We start from the raw sequence: 17668 nt of genomic DNA on the forward strand, positions 1-17668 counted from the left end.
CCCAGGGTAGAGTGCAGTGGTATGATCATGATTCACTGCAGCCTCGATCTCCTGGGCTCAAGCCATCCTCAATCCTCCCACCTCAGCCTCCTGAGCAGCTGGGACTACAGGTGTGTGCCACCACACCTGGCTAATTTTTTTTTTTTTAATTTTTGTAGTGACAGGGTCTTGCCATGTTGCCCAGGCTGGTCTTGAACTCCTGGGCCCAAGTGATCTGCCTGCCTTGGCCTCCCAAAGTGCTGAGATTATAGATGTGAGGCGCCACACCCTGTCTGCTTTCCACTTTTATGTTAGTACATGTGCTGTGTGTTCACAGAAACTTTTCTTCCATTTTGCTTTTCTCTTCTGTCCCCTGCTATATGACTCCATAACTTCCAGATAAGTTTTATTTATGTATTTATTATTTTAAGTAAACTTTTAACTTAGAATAGTCTTAGGTTTACAGAAAAGTTGCAAAGGATAGCACAGAAAGTTCCTGTGTGGCAAGCACCCAGTTTCCCCTAGCCCCTGGATACCTTTTGAAAAATGCTTTCCTCCCTGCTGATCCTCACTTCTTGTTTTGAAATAGCAGTTTCAGTTGACAATGGCAGCATCTTCCAGTCAAATACTCTTTGTCCACTCCAGGTCAGACAAGAGTTCAGTGAAGGGACCAGACAACTGTTGGGCAGGCAGATGGCCCAGGCCTCAGCCTCTTGGATGGCTTTCTTACCCACTGGCCTCCTTCCTTAGCTATCTCTGACTTCTTCCCAGGCCCCGGAACTTTCCTGTCCCAAGTACCAACTGAGGCGGAGGGAGGAGGCTACAGCAACAACTTGGTCTCCTCCCCTGTACCAAAAGGGCTTAAATCTCATCCTTTAAGCTCGAAAGGAAAGGAAATCCCATAATTAACCCCCACCTTTCAGTCTCATCGCACATTACCTTTCCTGCTAGTCTTGTAAACACACCTGCAGCTTTCCTTTACAGTTGGGATGGAGGCTTGTATTCTCCTGCTACCACAAACACCTGAGTGGGAGGAGGTTCATGGCCCCAGGACCCATCGATGGCTCTGAGCCTAGTGGAGCATTTAAGCTCTTTGACTTTGGAGACAGACTTAAGTTTAAATCCCAGCTGCATCAATAACTGGCTGTGTGATTTTGGGCGAGTTACTGAACCTCTCTGAGCCCCAACTTCCCATCTGTAACGTGGTGATTCTAGTAGTACTTATCTCGTAGAGCTCTTGTGAGTGCTGGGAATGGTAACCCTACTAAAATGCTAAGTTCAAAACTCAGTTGTTAAAAAGTTGCTAATATCTATTTATTATTTTGTATTCCTCTAGTCTTCTACCTGCTGTAAGGCAGAGAGAATCTGAGAGGTCAACAAAGCTTTCTGAGGGCAGTGGTGTGAAGACTAGATAGGCACTTGCTTTTGTTTTTCCTTCTCTTCTCTCTCTCCATTATCAAGGAAGAGTGAGGAAATTCTACAGGCAAATATAGCATGTCTTTTGTTTGCCTACTGTGTAGCCCCTGAGGTCTCTAGCAGTGGTTTGAGGTCTTATCTGCACATTAAAATCACCTGGGTGCTTTAAAAAAACTGATGTCTGTGTTCTACTCCCTGGAGGCTCTGATTTAATTAATTTCAGCTATGACCTGACCTGGGCATCGGGATTTTTAAAAGTGGCAACCAGTGGTGGGAATGTAAAATGGTACAGCCACTCTAGAAACAGTTTGGCCATTTCTTATAAAATTCAACATACACTTGCTATATGACCCAGAAATTCCACTCCAAGATTTTTATCCAAGAGAAGTAAACACATGTCTGTGAAAAGACTTGTACACAAATATTCATAGCAGCTTTATTTCCAATAGCCTCAAACTGGAATGAACCCGTCACTATTCAGTGACAGGTGAATGGATCCATGAATTATGATGTCATAGTACAGTGGGATACTAGACTGCAATAAAGAGAAATGATCTGCATGCAACAGTGTGGGTGAATCTCAAAAACATCGTGCTGAGTGAAAGAAGCCAGACACAAAAAGGGCACATACTGGGTGATTCCCTTTTAGTGCAATTCAAAAAAGGCAAATCCCTAGTGACAGAGCAGATTAGTAGTTACCTGGAACTGGGAGTGGTGGGGAGATTGGCCGCAAAGGTGTGCGAAGGAACTTCCTTGGGGGATGTTGATTGTGGTCATTATGCATGCACCTGCCAAAACCCTTTGAACTCCATTCCTAAAAGGGATGCATTTTATTGTATACCTTAATAAAGTTTATTTTAATAACGTTTTCCGTGTGCAGCCACGTTTGAGAACCACTGGTCTACGGCTTCTGGAGACCAAGCTCTGTCTTTGTCTTCGTGGCCAGCACTAGCACAATACCATGTATTTAATAATGTTTTCTGGGGTTGAGGGCTTTGTTTCCCATTTTTTATAACAACTTTATTGAGGTATAACTAATTCACATACCATATAATGTGCTTATTTAAAGTGTATGATTCAATGATTTTTTTTTTGTATCATCACAGAGTTGTGTGACCAACACCACAGTCAATTTTAGAACATTTTCAGCAGCTCAGGAAGAAACCTTGTGCCTTCTAGCTCAAACCCTAATCCCTCTATCTCTCCCCCACCCCATCCCAACAATCAGCAGCCACTAATCTTTCTTCCTCTATATGTTTGCTAATTCTGATGATTCCATAGCTGTGGTCTTCAGGACTGGCTTCCTTTTCTTTTCCTAATGTTTTCAAGGTACAGCTATGCTGTAGCTCCCTTTTTATGGTTGAGTAATATTCCATTGTATGAATATAGCCCATTTTGTTTTCCATTCATCATTTGGTGGACATTTGGGTTGTTTCACCTTTTGGTTATTATGACTAATGCTGCCATGAGGATTCATGTACAAGTTTTTGTGTGGACATCTGTTTTCATTTCTCTTGGGTGTGTGTAGTTGAGAGTGGAATTGTGGAGTCATAGGGTAACTCTATTTTTAACATTTTGAAGAGCTGCTCAACTGCTTTACACAATAACTTATATTGGTTTTCTAGGGCTGTCCTAAAAACGTATCACAAACTAGGTGACTTAAAACAACAGAAATGTATTATCTCACAGTTCCGGAGGCTAGAAGTCAAAAACTAAGGTGATAGTAGGACTCTGCTCCCTCTGAAACCTGCAGGGGCCCTTCCTTGCCTCCTTCCAGCTTCTGGAGGTCTCCAGCAATCTCTGGTGTTCTTTGGCTTGTAGGTGCATCACCCATCCTCTGTCTTCACGTGGTGGTCTCCCTGTGTCCTCACATCATCTTCCCTCTGTGTCTCAGTGTCTGATTTTTTTTTTTTTTTTAATCAGAAACTGCCATAGTGAGTTAAGGCCCATCCTCATGACCCCATTTTAGAGCTCGATTACATCTGTAAAGACCTTACCTCCAAAAAGGTCATATTCTGAGGTGCTGAGGTTAGGACTTCTCAGCACATCTTTTGTGAGGAACACAATTCAACCCACAACATAGCTGCGTCATTTTACATTCTCACCAGCAGTATGTGAAGGTTCCAGTTTTTCCGCATCCTTGTCAACACTTGTTATTATCTGACTTTTTGATTGTAGCTATTCTAGTGGATGTCAAGTGGTATCTCATCATGGTTTTGATTTGATTTCCCGGAAGATTAATGATGTTGAGTGTCTTTTCATGTGTTTATTGATTATTTGTGTATCATTTTTGGAGAAATGTCTATTGACATTCTTTATTCATTTAAAAATTGGGTTATTGGTCTTTTATTATTGAGTTGTAAAAGTTCTTTATAGGTTTAGGGTACAAGTCCCTTATCAAATACATGATTTGAAATTTTTTTTCATTCTCCGGTGGTCTTAAAAGCCAGTTTTGAACTTTGATGCAGTCTGGTTTATTTTTTCTTTGGTGGCTTGTACTTTTGCTGTCATATCTAAGAATTCATTGCCAAATCCATGGTCACAAATATTTACCCCTGTGTTTTCTTCTGTGAGTTTACAGTTTTGGCTTTTATATTTAGGTCTTTTATCCAGTTTGAGTTAATTTTTACATATGGTGTAAAGTAAGGTAAATGCTCTCTTTTGGATGTGGCTACCCATTTGTTCCAGCACCATTTGATGAAAAGATCATTCTTTCCCCACTGAATGATCTTGGCATCATTTGTATTAAGTTTCAAAATTGGGAAGTGTGAATCCTCGGACTATTCTTTTTTAAGATTGTCTTGAATATTCTATGTCCCTTGAAGAAATTTTCGGATCAGCCTGTCAATTTCTACAAAGAAGCCAGTTGGAATTCCGATAGGGCTTGCACTGAATCTGTAGGTCAATTTGGGGAGTATTGCCATCTTAACAATTTTGAGGCTGAGAGGAGTGGCTCACTCCTATAATCCCGGCACTTTGGAAGCCCGAGGTGGTTGGATCACTTGAGATAGGTCAGGAGTTTGAGACCAGCCTGGCCAACATGGCGAAACCCTGTCTCTACTAAAAATTCAAAAATTAGCCAGGCATGGTGGTGCATGCCTGTAATCCCAGCTACTTGGGAGACTGAGGTAGGAAGATCTCTTGAACCCAGGTGGTGGAGGTTGCAGTGAGCTGAGATTGTTCCATTGTACTCCAGCCTAGGTGACAGAGTGAGACTTTGCTCAAAACAAAAAACAAAAAAACACCAAAAAACAATTTTGAGTTTTCTGATTCATGAGCATGAGATGTGTTTCTATTTATTTGTATCTTCTTTAATTTCTTTCAACAATATTTTATAATTTTCAGAGTATACATTTTTTACCTCTTTGTGAAGTTTATTCTTTAGTATTTTCTTCTTTTTGATGCTGTTTTAAATGGAATTGTTTGCTTAATTTCATTTTGAGATAGTTCCTTGTCAGTATATGGAAGTATAATTGATTTTGTGTAGTGATGATTTATCTTGCAATCATCACTATTTGTTAGTTCTAAGAGGTTTTAAGGGATTCTTTAGGGTTTTCGACATACAAGATGATGTCATCTGTGAATATAGTTTTACTTCTTTCTTTCTAATCGGGATACTTTTTATTTCATTTTTTTGCCTGATTGCCTGATTAGAACCTTCAGTACGATGTTACTAGAAGTGGCGAGAGCAGAAATCATTGTCTAGTTCCTGAACGTAGGAGGAAGCTATCCAATATTTCACCACTAAGCATGATCTTAGCTGTGGGTTTTTCACAGATGCCCTTCATCAGGTTGAGGAAGTTTCCTTCTATTCCTGATTTGTTGAATTTTTTTTTTTTGAAATGAAGTCTTGCTCTGTTGCCAGGTTGGAAGTATGGTGGCATGATCTCGGCTCACTGCAATCTCTGCCTCCCAGGTTCAAGTGATTCTCCTGCCTCAGCCTCCCAAGTAGCTGGTACATACCACCATGCCTGGAGAATTTCACTATGTTGGCCAGGATGGTCTCAATCTCTTGATCTTGTGATCTGCTGGCCTTGGCCTCCCAAAGTACTGGGATTACAGGTGTGAGCCACTGTGCCTGGCACAATGTTTTTAGAATCATGAAATGGTGTTAGATTTTGTCGAATTCTTTTAATGATGATCACATGGTTTTTGTTTCTTCAGTCTACTGATATTAGTATATTACTTTAATTGATTTTCAGTTGTTAAAATCACCTTTCATTCTTGGGATAAATCCCATTTGGTCGTGGTGTATAATTCTCCTTAAATGTTTGTGGATTCACTTCGCTAGTATTTTGTTGAGAATTTTTGCATTTATATTCATAAGAGATACTGGTTGGTAGTTCTCTTTTTCCTGTAATATCTTTGTTTGGTTTTGGCCTCACAAAATGATTTGAGAAGTGGTTGTTTCTCTTCTACTTTTTGGAAGAATTTGTGAAGAATTGATATTGATTCTTCTTTAAATGTTTGTGAGAACATTTAAACCTGTGAAGCCATCTGAACCTGGGCTTTTTTTGTGTATAGTTTTTTGATCGCTAGTTCAATTTATTTATTTATTATACCTCTAGGTCTATTCAGATTTCTAATTTCTTCTTGAGTCAGTTTTGGTATTTTGTACCTTTCTAGGAATTTGTCTATTTTATCTTCGTTATCTAATTTATTCATGGTATTTCTTCATAATTCTTTTTTTTTTTTTTTGAGATAGAGTCTCACTCTGTCACCCAGGCTGGAGTGCAATGGTGTAATCTTGGCTCACCACAACCTCCACCTCCTGGGTTCAAGCGATTCTCCTGCCTCAGTCCCCTGAGTAGCTGGGATTACATATGCGTGCCACCACGCCTGGCTAATTTTTGTATTTTTAGTAGAGATGGGGTTTCACCATGTTGGTCAGGCTGGTCTTGAACTCCTGACCTTGTGATCCACCTGCCTTTTCCTTACTTTTACAGGGTTTTTCATTATAATAACTTTGCTTATAGTCCCTGTTTATTGAGTATCCTCTGCATGGTGGCTACTTGACATGCTTCTCATTTAATCCTTGAAACACCACACATAAAGCAGATGTGATTGTTCACACTGTCAAATGACACACTGAAGGGAAAGTCTTACACCAGTTGTGCAACCAGCAGGCAGTGGCAAGTGCTTCCTGCTCAGGTCTGAGTGTCTGGCTCTAGTGTCTGATGGATTTCACTACAGCAGGACCTCTCTTGTTCCACATTCAGCCTCTTCTCCCCACTGCTGTGACTTCATGATTTTCTGATTTTACCATCGCTTAGGGGAGAGCGATGGGTCAGTGTTCCCTTATGCTGTTCAGTGAGCTCAGCATTGCTTGGTGACCCTGTTCAGCATATTCCTGCCTGGTCAAGTTTGGTTCAATGAGTCTAAGGTTAGACCTAGGGATCTGCATTATTTTCCAACATCTGATGCTGGGGTCCCTGGAAGCACCCGAGGAGGTCGTGTTTGACCTTGGAAATGCCTCTTCGATGCCCCTGGATGCAGGCCTTGGGGAAGTTGCTGCTTCTCCTGGTCTCTGTTCTTCTGGCTTCAGCTTCACCTGGGGTGGGGTCAAGGATGAGGTAGGTTTTGAGGGGAGAAGCTACTTTCTCTTGCTTTATGACAATCTTGCAACAAGTTTTAACTTCTTCTGACATCTTTGAGTCTCTCTCTCTCCATACACACACACACACACACACACACATGCACGCACATGCACACACATGCAGTCTTCTCCCCACAGCAGGGAGGGGCAAGGCTGGGGGTGAAGAGACACTGAGCTATGACTGGCTTCTCATTTTCCTGGAATGTGGCTCCCCAAAGGTCTCATATTTTTCAGTGTTTCTGACTCTGGGGCTGTGTAAACATCACACAGGGGTTTGCTGCATCTGAGACTGGAGGAGTTAGAGAGGGGGAGGGTAGGAGCCCAGAGCAGAGAGGAGGGCAAATGGGAGATTGGAGGACAGAGGGGGAGGGAGGAGAGGAAAGTCCTGGGGTCCTAGTGAAACAGGACACTGGATGAAGCATGTGAGAGGGAATAAAGGCCAGTGGAGTCCTACTGAGTGAGTAAGGGATCTAGGAAGGCGGGGTCCGTGGTGCAGTGCCAGGGGAGGGCAGAAGGTCCGATTAAGGTTAGGAGCCCTGTTGGTGGGGTAGGAGGAGATCCCCGGTCCACACAAGCCACCCTGGCTACTCCTGGCTTTTAGCTCGGGGGGTCTGTGGTGCCCGCTGAGCTGGCTGAGCAGGGACAGTGAGGCCTTTGCTGGTAGATCACCCCATCCCAGGGTGTGGTGAGCCTGGCATCGGGAGTGGCAGCTCCTTGCCTCCTGGGGCTCCGCCTTGACTGAGAGAACCTGCTGGCTGGAGGGAGGCCCTGGGATGCCTTATAAGAACCCAGCATTCCCTGGGGCTGGGCTGTGTCTAGAGGTCAATACTCAGTTGTAGCCCTCTGAGCCTCCCAAGCCACTGAGCTAGAACGATCTGCTTCCTGAGCCTGGACGGCAGGAGAGGGACCTCGGGTGCGCAGTTGGAGTCCCTGTGGCCTCCAGCTCTTGACTTTGCTATTTACATGAACCGTGTTGCCTCAGGCAAGTCACTCCCACTCTGCAATCAGGTTCCCTCAGCTGTATAAAAATGGTGACATTGATATCTTGCCGATATCATGCTGACCTTGCAAGGTTGGTGGGAGGATTAGAGAGAATGCAGGTGAAAATCTTGGCATGTGATAGGCTTTTGCTCAATATATAACTCGTTCTATTCTTCTGAGATCCTAGGATAATAAAGAGCTGAGTGCCCCAGAAATAACAAACAGCTAACTGCCCCAGAAATCCAGCAGCCAGCAGGCCAGGGCAGCTCCACAGAATGACTGTGGCTCCAGCTCCCTTACTCTGTTCCAGTGGATTCCTCTGTCTGCAGCCACCTGCTGGCCCAGTGAACCCCTCTCCCCCACTGTTGTTTCTCCCTGCTCCACCCTGCCAAGGACCTTTGACACCCCTGTTCCCTCTCTCTGGGGGTTCTGGCTTGTGGCTGATGAGTGACTTGGCCAATGCCCCCTGCAGCGGGCAGGCGGGTAGGATGTTAGCAGGGGGCCATTAGGAGGAGTGGGGTGTGTGTGTCTTGGGGCACAGCAGAACACAGAGTAAGTCACAGATTAACCCCATGGCCTGTTTCCTCTGACGCTGGCTGGGGGCACCCAAGCAAGGGTGTCCGGGGGTGTCTAGGTTCAGAGTGGGTTCTGTTGGAGGAAGCAGGGGAAGAAGGTCACTCGTGGGTCACATGTGGTTGGAGGAGCAGTAGGAAGCCCTGGAGCCCTCTTCTGCACACAGAACTCACACTGGCTTGAATTCCACATCAGTGCACAGCTTCTAAAACTCCTATATCCTTGCACACACAGGATCTATTTAATCTAATCATCACAGCAACACTGCAAGATAGATATTAATATAATCGCCAGGGCACAGAGGAGGAAACGGCTCAGATGGTTGAGCAGTGCACTCACATAGCCAGTAAGGTTGTGGAACCAGGACTGGGGACTTGAACCCAGGCTTAGGGAGAGGCTTGGGGAGAGAATCTGAGCTGAGCCCAAGTCTGACTGTTCTTCTTCAGCACACACTATCTCTGACACTGGGCAAGTTGCACAGCCTCTTTGTGACTTGAGTTATTGATCTGTAATAGTCATAAACATAGTTACTGCTTCAAAAGATTATTGTAAGAATTAAATGCACTAATGCCTACAAAGTGCTTAGAGCAATAGATAAATGCTAGTGATTATTATCAACACCCCTCTGTGAATAAAGTCTAAGGACAGAGGCTGCAGCTGAATTGGGTGGAGGAGGTGAGTGCAGACTGGCTCGTTGTATTTTGCTTTACTGAGGCTTCCTGAACTTCCAGGGAAGACAGTTTGAACGTTCTCCACTGAACCGGCTGTCTTGTGATGTGGTGAGCTCTCAGTAGCTGTCTTACATTGTGGGGATGCAGGTTGGACTGGAGACAGTCAAAGTCTCTTGTTTTAAGATTTGGGGCCTGGGAAGACACAGCTGATTTAAAAAATTTTTTATTTTATTTTTATTTTGAGACAGAGCCTCACTCTGTCACCCAGGCTGGAGTGCAGTGGCGCGATCTCGGCTCACTGCAACCTCTTCCTCCCAGGATCAAGTGATTCTTGTGCCTCAGCTGCCTGAGTAGCTGAGACTACAGGTGTGCACCACCATACCCGGCTAATTTTTTTTTTTTTTTGTATTTTTAGTAGAGACAGAGTTTTGCCACGTTGCCTAGGCTGGTCTCAAACTCTTGAGCTCAGGCAATCCTCCCATGTAGGCCTCCCAAAGTGCTAGGATTACAGGTGTGTGCACTTTTTTAGTAGATGTACATATTTTCATGGTTTATGTGATAAGTTTCTATAGTCATGTAATTTGTAAAAATCAAATCAGTGTAACTGGGGTATCCATCACCTTAAATATTTATCTTTTTTTTGTTTGTTTGTTTTTTGAGATGGAGTCTTGCTCTGTCACCCAGGCTGGAGTGGAGTGGTGCCATCTTGGCTCACTGCAACCTCCGCCTCCTGGGTTCAAGCAATTTTCCTACCTCAGCTTCCTGAGTAGCTGGGATTACAGACACACACCACACCTGGATACTTTTTTTTGTATTTTTAGTAGAGATGGGGTTTCACCATGTTGGTCAGGCTGGCCTCGAACTCCTGACCTTGTGATCTGCCCGCCTTGGTCTCCCAAAGTGCTGGGGTTACAGGCGTGAGCCACCGCATCCAGCCAAATATTTGTCTTTTATTTGTGCTAGAAACACTGGAATTGTTCTTGTCTAGCTATTTGGAAATAAACATCAGAGCTGATATGTTTCCTGTTTTCCCTGCTTATAGCTGAGTAGCCTTGGGCCATTTTCCTGAAGTGCATGGATTCTCAGCTTCCTGGTCTGTAAGCTGGGATGGTGAGTCCTGCCTGCAGTGTTGTGGCGAGGATTAGGTGAGCTAGGTATGGAGAGTGCCTCTCCGCTCCTGGTACCTGGTAGCCGGTGATCTGTGATAGCTGTGGTGCGGTGGTGGTCGTGTGATAGTCTGGCTCTCTCCAGGTGGTGACCCCATGCCAGAGCACCTGTGCCTCTTATCCCTGGGCCAGCTCTGTTTGCTGTGCTCCCTGGGTGTCTGCATTCTTCCTCCTCTGCCCTCTTAGTCTGAGCATCCCTGGTCTGATTCCCGGGGGTGTCTCGGGACCCTCCCAGGTTGAACCCCTCTCCCCTTCCAAGGACGTAATTCTTTAACTGTCCGCCCGACTCTCATCTGACCCTGATCTATGTCTTCCTTAGGACCCAAGTTTTTGTTTTGTTACTTTGTATTTTGAGATGATTAAACTTACAGAAAATTTGCAAAAACAGTACAGAGAGTTTCCTTATACCCTTCACCCAACTCGCCCCTCTTACGTAACCACGCACGGCTATCAAAACCAGGACATTCAAATTGATCTGATGTTAATCTGAGGATTGTAGTAGAATTTGGGCAGTGTTCCCACCACTGCCCTTTTTCTGACCTAGGATCCAATCCAGGATCCCGCCTTGCATGGAGCCATCGTGTCTCCTGAGCCTCCTCCTGCCTGGGACAGCTCCTCTGCCTTTCTTTGTTGTAGATGAGTATGGCACCTTTGGAGAGTGCTGGTTAGTTATTTTGAAGACTGTCCCTCAATTTGGGTGTGTCTGATTTCCTCTTTCCATCATTCCTTCTACATTTATTAGTTGAGCTTCTACTGTAAAGAATGGTGCCTTATCCCCAATTTGCTTATTTATTCAATGATATATTTGTCAGTATGGAAACCTAGACGTTTACTTTATGGATCACAAACTCATATGATCATTTTTTTCTCAGATCAAATTGATCTAGCCATGGCCAATGGGAGTTCCTTGTATTGGTAGGACCCACGGTTTTTGACTTCTCTTATCTGCTCACTGTATTTGTCAGGGTTCTCCAGAGAAACAGAAGCCATATAAAGAATGTATTTAGAGAATCAGCTTACGTGATCTTGGGGCCTGGCAAGTGTGAAGTGTGTAGGGCAGGGCTTGTAGGCCAGAGACTTAGGCAGCAGTTGATGTTGCAGATTCTTGAAGCAGAATATCTTCTTTTCCAGGAAACCTCAGTTTATGCCCTTAAGGTCTTCAGTTTATTGGAGGAGGTTAACCACCTTTTCAAGGGTAACCTCCTCTACTTAATGCCCCTGACTATAGACTTTAGTCACATCTACAAAACACCTTCACATGACACCTGGACTAGTGTTTGGTTAAATCACGGGGTGCTATAGCCTAGTCAAGTTGATGCAGAGAACTCATCATCACACCCACCGATAGTTCTTCTCTTGGCAGTATGGAAGTCATCTTCTATGTCAACATGGGTGGGGTGGATGAAGAATGCAGGGGTCGCACCAGTCTGATTTGGGATGAAAATGTGTCATGCTGGTCCTGACATCTTTCGTTTTCAGCTGTGACCTTTGATTCCCGCTCTCTGTGAGAATTTGTGCAAATCCCTCCTTTCATTTGTAAGATGGGAGAAGCATTGTTCCTGGGCATGTAGGGGATCAGAAGATTTTAAAGGCCCGACTTTTAAGCCACAGTGGGAATGCCTTGTCACAGGGCTTGGCTTCAGGCACTTTCGGGACTTGGACCTGGGCTTTTCATTCCTTCTGGGGACACACCTGGGATATTCTTCCCTTTGCGGAGAGGCTAAGGTGGTGTCGACCAAAGTGGTTCCTCTCTCTGATCTGATCAGTTTGGAAGAGGGTCACAGGGAGACCAAAACCAGAGTCCAGGCAGGAATTGCAGCTACAGCCTGTGTGTGTGTGTGTGTGTGTGTGTGTGTGTGTGAATGAGAGAGAGAGAGAGAGAGAGAGAGAGAGATCCTGAGATGGTGGTGGGAAACCCTCTGGGATTTGAATTGAAAGCCACTGAGCAAGGCTCCCTAACTGGGCAGAGTTCCCTGAAGTTCTATAGGCTGCTGGGGTAGGATGGAAGGAGAGGGCGTACTTGGCTTTCCAGGATTTGGGAGGGAGACATGGAAGCTAGAGGGAGGAGCCTTCATGTGAGGGGAAAACCCTACATACATCCTGAAGACCTCCCTCACCGATGGGGCCTTGGCATCCTACTGCCTCCCTGGGTGCCAGCTGTTTTCCTTTTTTCATGAGGAGAAACTGAGGCTCAGAGTGGTTCGAGATTCAGTAGAGGAGTGGCTACCAGACAGTCACTGAGGGTAACCAGGTGATTTTCTTGGTCTTCCTGGAGGACAGCCTAGGAGGAAACAGGTTGAACTGCAGCTGGAGGACTTGGGATTGTCCTAAGGAGGGGTCATCCTCTGGTTGTGGGGAGCCTGGAATGGGAGCAAGGAACTGAAGGAGGAGCTGGGACTCCCTTAATTGGAATCTCTAGGATGGAAATGGTTGTGTTGGGCAGGGAAAGGCTGTCTTCCCCAACTGGTAGGGTGTGTGTCTGGAGGGGTAGATTAGGAGCTGGGCTTCTGGGACCTGGAGGCTGAGTGCTAGAGTCCCAGCCTGCCTGGCATTGAGCTGGGGAAAACAGCCTGGGCCATCTGTGCCCTCTAAGACCACATCTGTTCTCACATGCCCCTGGGAGCCAGTCTCCCAGCCCTGGCCATGTTCCTGAGAGGCTGAGACTGAGGCCTCCCCTGGCCCCCCTTGTCCTCCATTGGCCCCCCTTGCCCTCCTCTTCCCTCAGAGGCATCCATCTGCCTCTGTGTTCTGTGTGGAGACCAGGAAATGGGACTAGTATCAGTGAGCATTCTTGGTAGCAAGCTTGACCACCTCCAGCCTCAGTTTCCTCAAATGTAAAATGGGGATAATAAAAATAACACCTAGCTTGCAGGGTTGCTGTGAAGAGCTTTGTAAATGGTACATATTGTGGGGTGGCTGCCCTGTTCCTGGCTGGGTCAATGAGTGAGGGGCACTCCTTCTGTCCCCCATTCACTGGATGAGTTATTGGAGGGACTGGTGGGGTGTCCCAGGAACCCAGTGCAAGGGTAGGTAAGGGGCTGTGCAGCGGTGGCCCAACCACTATGGAGAGTCCCTCCCAGGCCCTCTGCAGCAGCTGCTGCTCCTCCTCCTCCTTCTGCCTGCTTCTCTCTCCACCCACCTCCCTTCACACGTGAAGATGATGATAAACACTCTGCCAGCTCTGAATAGGGCCTGACCTCAGCGGCGAGGCATCTCCCCTCACCCCACCCTCCCAGCCCCGGCTGCATTCCTGGAGAGGCTGGAGCAGAGGCCCCCACTTGCCCCTTTCTCCCTCCACCCACAGAGGCATCCAGCTGCCTCTGTGTCCTCCGGCTGCTGCTCACCCAGCTGCTTCCCTCAGGCCAGTCTCATCAGAACCTTGAATACCAAAGGACTTGAGTGTGGATATTGGGTGGGATAGTCCAGAATAATAATAATAGTGGTTATCATTTATTAAGCAATTAGACAACAGGCTTCATGCTAAGGCACCAGGTTTTATGCTAAGACCACATCCAAAGACACCAGGTTTTATGCTAAGGTTCCATGCTAAGGCACCAGGTTTTATGCTAAGACCACATCCAAAGACACCAGGTTTTATGCTAAGGTTCCATGCCAAGGCACCAGGTTCTATGCAAAGGTGCCATGCTAAGGCACCAGGTTCCATGCTAAGGTTCCATGCTAAGGTACCAGGTTCCATGCTAAGATTCCATGCTAAGGTACCAGGTTCCATGCCAAGGCACCAGGTTCTATGCAAAGGTGCCATGCTAAGGCACCAGGTTCCATGCTAAGGCACCAGGTTCCATGCTAAGGTTCCATGCTAAGGCACCAGGTTCCATGCTAAGGTACCAGGTTCCATGCTAAGATTCCATGCTAAGGTACCAGGTTTTATGCTAAGGTGCCATGCCAAGGTACCAGGTTCCATGCCAAGGTTCCATGCTAAGGTACCAGGTTCCATGCTAATGTTCCATGCTAAGGTACCAGGTTCCATGCTAAGATTCCATGCTCAGGCACCAGGTTTTATGCTAAGATTCTATGCCAAGGTATCAGATTCCATGCTAAGGCACCAGGTTTTATGCTAAGGTTCCTTGCCAAGGTACCAGGTTCCATGCTAACGTTCCGTGCTAAGGTACCAGGTTCCATGCTAACGTTCCGTGCTAAGGTACCAGGTTCCATGCTAAGGTTCCATGCCAAGGCACCAGGTTCCATGCCAAGGTTCCATGCTAAGGCATCAGCTTCCATGCTAAGGCACCAGGTTCCATGCCAAGGCACCAGGTTCCATGCAAAGGTTCCATGCCAAGGCACCAGGTTCCATGCCAAGGCACCAGGTTCCATGCAAANATGCAAAGGTTCCATGCCAAGGCACCAGGTTCCATGCCAAGGCACCAGGTTCCATGCAAAGGTTCCATGCCAAGGCACCAGGTTCCATGCCAAGGTTCCATGCTAAGGCATCAGCTTCCATGCTAAGCCCTTTATGTGAGCTGTGTCAATACATTCTCTAAACAGCCCATGAGAAAGTTGCTATTACTACTATTGCAGTTTTAGCAGGAACAGAGACAGTAAGGTGGGGAAGAGGGAAACTGAGGCTCAGAGAGGTGAAACTGCATTCTTTACATCACACAGCTAAGGAATGGGTGAAACCAGGACCCCTGGGCTGCTGATGTCCCAACAGCCCCCTCCCTCCCGCAGTGCAGCACGAGGTTCCTTTCAGCCTGTCTCATCCCACGACACAGGACCCTGGTCCTGAGAGAAGAGGCAAGAAAGGGAGGCAAGACTTGCTCAGGGGCCTGGGGCCGGGGCTGCTAGGAAAGCTGGCTGGGGATCTCCAGGGTGCTGACAGACAACCTTTTAGAAGGTTTGAGTTTCTCCTTCTCCCATCCTCAGTTTCCCAGAGGTATAGAGTTAGAAACCTGGGCAAGTAGGAAGCTTTCTTCAGGGCACTACCCTAACCCACCCTAACCCTAACCCACTCTCCGCTGGGTCTCAGGCTCCCACTGGACTGTCTGCTTACCTGCTTGCCTGCCTGGGATGTTCAACAAGTGCAGGTTTGGGCATCAAGGAAATGCAGGTTCAACATCTGGCTCTGCCACCCACTGGTCTTGGGGCCTTGAGGTCGCTTATCCTTTCTCAGTCACACTTTACTCATCTGTAAAATGGGCATGGTTAGGTCTACCCATGAGGTCTATGTGAGGATTGGAGAAAATGGAAGTAAAGAACTAGTCCAGAGCCACCCTTGGTGAACAGCCACTGTCGTCATAATTTACCATCGTCACCCTCCATCCCCACCATCCACTGACCCACCACCAGCGTGGTCTTCCTCTGCGACCGATGTCTCCAGTGTAGCCATGAACCTGCATGCTCAGGATGCAGAAGATGGTTTGGGAAGAGGCTGCGTGACTGCCGTGTGGGTCTGCAGTCAGCTTCCCACGAGGGACAGCTTGGGTGAGCCTGCTGTTTCCAAACGGCAACAGGCATTTTCTTCTTTCCCGTTTGACCGTCTCAGTTGTCACCATCCTGCATGACTGCTCACTTCATTAAAAACCCAATTTATCTATTCTAAGTGATAGAAGGTATGGGCTTGATCTATGATACATTTTTAATTTTTCTTGAAATACATAAATATTAAAATTGTTGAGCCATGTTTCCAACTAAAATCATCTTGAATCTCACACTTTAGGAAGCATGAAATCAGATGAACTCCTCCCTCTGTGTGTGTGTGTGTGTGTGTGTGTGTGTGTGTGTGTGTGTTTGTCAGGTGGGGGGTGGAGAATTCTTTATTATGGGAGATTAAAACCTAGGCAGAAGGATCAAGAATGGTGTGGTGAACTCCTTTGTACCTACCCCATGATTCAACAACCATCCACTTTTTGCTGTTTCTGTTTCATCTGTTCTCCCTCTTCTCCCTACACTTTTTTTCCTTTTTTTCTGCTGGAGTAGTTTTCAAGCAAACCCCAAACATGATATCATTTTACTTTAAATACTTCAGTATGCATCTTTGGTAGATAAGGACTTTTTATTTTAACATTGCCATAATACCATTATCACAGTTAACATCATTAATAATAATTTCTTATGGTCAGCTACTACCCCATCTGTGTTCGATTTTCTCCAATTATCTCAAAAATGTCTTATTTGGGTTGGTTTCTTTGAAGCAGGCAGAAGAACATAGAAACCGTGCTCTGTTAGGCCTCTTGTCTATTTCCATAGTAATCATGTATTGACATATATCACTGTCTCCATCTTTACCGACCAACTGGTGATACATGCTGACTGTTTCTGATGGGTCCTATTTCATGGTTTCTACCCCTCTCCTACCCCTCCCCCTTGGGATGGAGAATGACAGTGGTAATTATGCCAACAGTGGCTGTTCACTGGACCCCTAGTGAAATCACTCCTGTGAAATCAGGAGTCCAGTGTCTGGCTCCCTCATGTACAGCCTCAGCCTATCAGTTCCACTGCCCTGTCCCCAGGAAGGAGAGGGGGCTCTGGAAGGGGCTGGGTGTGTGTGTGTGTGCAGAGAGACAGTGGGAGGAGCTTGGCACCTTAGGGTGAAGCTGGGCAGGGAGGGGAGCTCCCTCGGCTGCTTCGCTGGATGCCTCATCTCATAAATACCATGTCCCTGAGATGTCCATGTAAGGCTGCCTGGCTGGCTCAGAAGGGGCTGGCCACCATGGGGCCACTGGGCTCTGGGAAGCATAGCTGCCCTACCGGGGTGGGGGCAGGCCACCCAGCGGATAGCCTTGTGGGAACATACCCCCTCTTTCAGCTGCGTCCACACCATGGTCCTGCTCCTCACGCACCAGCCTAAGCTTTCATTGCCAGCCAAGGTCCTGTCCTTTCTGAGCTGCTTCTCAGGCTTGGGTCACTGCTCTGACCCTCCCTGATCCTGTCTCCTTGGGGCTGGGAAAGTCACACCCCAGAGTCCCTGAGCTGCTTCCTTCTCCTTCCTTTCCTTAGGGGGCCTCATGCCTCAGTTCAACTGGCTGGTCTTGTTGCCTTCTGGGAAACTGAGGCCACAGGGACAGATAGGTCCTCTTCCCAAGGATCTCTCCGGGATTCAAGGCACCTCTGGGGAAGCCACAGCCCTTTTCTGGGCTGCAGTGTTCTCATTGGAGAGTTGCCCTGGACAGCTCTAGACCTCATTGACTGAGTTGCCCAGAGGGACACTTGAGATCTAGGGGTGCATGTGTGTGAGTTGAGTGTGTGTGTGAGTTGTGTGTGTGTGTGTGTGTCCACAGGCTTTAGGACTGTAGCCCTAGGACATCTGTCAGATTACAGGGGGAGAAAGA

General features: G+C 46.6%; 1 protein-coding gene across 9 annotated transcripts in view; it reads left to right on the top strand.

Moving 5' to 3' along the window:
* TNS1 (tensin 1) overlaps positions 1-17668 on the top strand; it is a 214550-nt gene that overhangs the window by 37934 nt on the left and 158948 nt on the right. The gene's annotated exons all lie outside the window — the stretch shown is intronic.

This window comes from Cebus imitator, unplaced genomic scaffold, assembly GCF_001604975.1.
Source record: "Cebus imitator isolate Cc_AM_T3 unplaced genomic scaffold, Cebus_imitator-1.0 Scaffold89, whole genome shotgun sequence".
Lineage (NCBI taxonomy): Eukaryota > Metazoa > Chordata > Mammalia > Primates > Cebidae > Cebus > Cebus imitator.